Source organism: Arachis ipaensis, chromosome B5 (assembly GCF_059453495.1).
Source record: "Arachis ipaensis isolate K30076 ecotype BB chromosome B5, ASM5945349v1, whole genome shotgun sequence".
Classification (NCBI taxonomy): Eukaryota; Viridiplantae; Streptophyta; class Magnoliopsida; order Fabales; family Fabaceae; genus Arachis; species Arachis ipaensis.
In genome coordinates this window covers 38,797,868-38,801,580 of record NC_142440.1, presented here as the reverse complement: position 1 = coordinate 38,801,580, position 3,713 = coordinate 38,797,868, and positions in this window count along the sequence as shown.

Below are 3,713 nucleotides of genomic sequence, written 5' to 3'. Positions count from 1 at the left end.
TGGAGATTTTTGGATGAATTCAAGCACAAGCCACCAAACAAAGGACTCCTCAAATGTCCAACTTAAGGACTTTAACCAAAAGTGCTAGGTGGGAGACAACCCACCATGGTAATAGTCCATACTTTGCCCGAGTTTAAATGACGCAAAAGGGCGTTGAACGCCAGTTCTACGCTGCAGTCTAGAGTTAAACGCCAGAAACACATCACGAACCAGAGTTGAACACTAAAAACATGTTACAACTTGGAGTTCAACTCCAAAAGAAGCCTCTGCACGTGTAAACTTCAAGCTCAGCCCAAGCACACACCAAGTGGGCCCCGGAAGTGGATTTATGCATCAATTACTTACTTCTGTAAACCCTAGTAACTAGTTTAGTATAAATAGGACTTTTTACTATTGTATTTACATCTTTGGAACATCTTTTTTATCTTTTGAACCATCTTTTGATCTATTGATCACGTTTGGGGGCTGGCCATTCGGCCATGTCTAGACCTTCATCACTTATGTATTTTCAACGGTAGAGTTTCTACACTCCATAGTTAAGGTGTGGAGCTCTGCTGTTTCTCATGATTTAATACAAAGTACTACTGTTTTATATTCAATTCAACTTATTCCGCTTCTAAGATATCCATTCGCACCCAAGAACATGATGAATGTGATGATTATGTGACGCTCATCATCATTCTCACTTATGAACGCGTGCCTGACAAACACTTCTGTTCTACATGCAACAAGCTAGAATGAGTATCTCTTAGATATCTAATACAGAAGACCGAGTCTGAGATATTAGAATCTTCGTGGTATAAGTTAGAACCCATGGATGGCCATTCTTGAGATCCAGAAAGTCTAAACCTTGTTTGTGGTATTCCGAGTAGGATCTGGGAAGGGATGGCTATGACGAACTTCAAACTCGCGAGTGCTGGGCGTAGTGACAGACGCAAAAGGAGGGTGAACCCTATTCCAGTATGATCGAGAACCTCCAAATGATTAGCCGTGCCGTGACAGAGCATTTGGACCTTTTTCACAGAGAGGATGGGATGTAGCCATTGACAACAGTGATGCCCTGTATAAAGCTTGCTAAGGAAAGGAGTAGGAAGGATTGGATGAAGACAGCAGGAAAGCAGAGGTTCAGAGGAACGAAAGCATCTCTATACACTTATCTGAAATTCTCACCAATGAATTCATAAGTATTTCTATCTTTATTTTCTGTTTATTTATTATTATTATTATTCGAAAACTCCATAACCATTTGATATCCGCCTGACTGAGATTTACAAGGTGACCATAGCTTGCTTCAAGCCGACAATCTCCGTGGGATCAACCCTTACTCACGTAAGGTTTTATTACTTGGACGACCCAGTGCACTTGCTGGTTAGTTGTATCGAAGTTGTGACAAATTGTGAATTAAGATTAGAGTACCAAGTTTTTGGAGCCATTACCAGGAATCACAATTTCGATAAATTGCTGGAAAGCCCTGGATCTCTACTTTCCAACTCAATTGGAAGCGCGCCATTTGGAGTTCTGTAGCTCCAGAAAATCCACTTTGAGTGCAGGGAGGTCAGAATCCAACAGCATCAGCAGTCCTTCTTCAACCTCTGAATCTGATTTTTGCTCAAGTCCCTCAATTTCGGCCAGAAAATACCTGAAATCACAGAAAAACACACAAACTCATAGTAAAGTCTAGAAATGTGAATTTAACATAAAAACTAATAAAATATCCCTAAAAATAACTAGATCCTACTAAAAACATACTAAAAACAATGCTAAAAAGCGTATAAATTATCCGCTCATCAGAGACCTAGGTACTTCACATATGTTCTTCTACCTTAATTCCTAACCAATCTTGTATAAGTATTTTTTTGAAAGGTGACATATTTTGGCTAAACATAATTTCTAACTTTTCCAAAGTCATCCTTTGTCCAGATGCTAATTGGAAGAGTTGGAGAATCTCCTTTGCCTCGTGAATAAACTGATCCGAACTTCTAAGAAAGAGAATATTGTCATCTGCAAAAAATAGATGTGATATTTCTGGTGCATGGCTAGAAACTTGGATGCACTGGATTGCTTTTGTTCTCTGTGCTCTTAATAACAACCCTGAGAAAACCTCCGCACATAATATAAACAAATAGAGTGAGAGCGGATCACCCTATCGAATTACCCTTATTTGTGTAAAAGGCCTAGATGGTATAACTAAAACTGAGAAGGATACTGTGTTAAGACATCTTCAAATCAATCCTACCCAAGTTTGAGCAAAACCCATAACATGTAATACTTTAAAAAGGAAAAGCCACTCAATTCTATCATATACTTTGGCCATATCTAACTTGAGTCTGATATAACCGTTAGTCCATGTTCTTTTTTTCTTCATAAAGTGGAATGTTTCAAATGCTACTAAACCAGTATCTGTTATTAATCTTCTTAGAACAAAAGCACTTTGTTTTTTGCCTACAATTCCTGGCAAAATCAGCTTCATTATGTTAGCGAATACCTTTGTTTCTACTTTGAAAAACATGTTACAGATGAAATAGGCCAAAACTCTTTGGGATGCATCGGTTGTTATGATTTTGGGGTCAGACAAATATTAGTTTTGTTTAGATTTGATGGGTCCCCTTCTTCATTCAAAAAATGTAAAACCCAACGTGTGGTTTCATTGCCAGCTATGTCCCACATTTGCTGATAGAAAAGTGCTAGCAAACAATCTAGTCCTAGAGGCTTGGTGGGATGCATTTGAAACAGTGCTGTTTTCACCTCTTCTCTTGTGAATGGTGAGAAATTCTGTCCCATACTACTTTCACTGCCTTCTGTAGTTCTGAGACTCCTTCTATCCTAAAGAGGGTTTCAAAAAAATTAACCATTACTTCTTCGATTTTTGCTTCTTCCTCATATACAATCCCGGTATCATCTACTATTTTGTCAATCTGATTCATTCTTACTCGTTGAGATGCCTTCCAGTGAAAGAACCTTGTATTTCTATAACCGGCTTTCAACCACGTGGCTCAGGATCGTTGAGACCACTGTATTTCTTCGTGAAGTAGTAGTTCATCTAACTTGGCCTGGATATCTCTTATTTGTTGTAAAATATCTTCTATTTATGGAAGAGTTGTAAGTTGAGCCAAAAGTTGCTGGTTTTGTTGTATGTCCATCGAGAGTTGGCTGAAATTATGTCATTCCTACTCCTGAAGTGCACTACCACAGTTTGTTATAGTTGTCGCCAGGTGTCCTTGTCTCCCAATCCAAGCTCGCTTAACAACTTCTTTACATTCCTCCTTTTGTAACCAAACCTCCTCAAACCAAAACAAGTATGGCCACTTTCTCTTTTGCTTTTGTGCCCCTTCCATGTCAACTATAATAGGATAATGATCTGAGCAATATTGGTTCAAATGACGTACGCCACCTTTGGAAAAAGCCTTTTTCCAATCAATAGTCGCTACTGCTCGGTCTAAATGTTCTTGTATATTAATCCCCTTGATCATTGTCTCCCGTCTCCTTCACAGTTAATTCCCAAAATATTGTGCGAACCTCCTTTGCCATGAATCAGATTTAACTCAACTATTTTTTCCTTGTTTCTATAAGGAATACAAGGATGGAAACTTGTTGTGTTAAGAGCTTGTTGAGAGCTCTCAATGCCCATGGATTTCGAAGTCCACGGAAATTCTAGCTAATGATTTTCATTGATTCTGGCAGGGCTGCTCTACAGCTGCTTCCGAATTTGAATG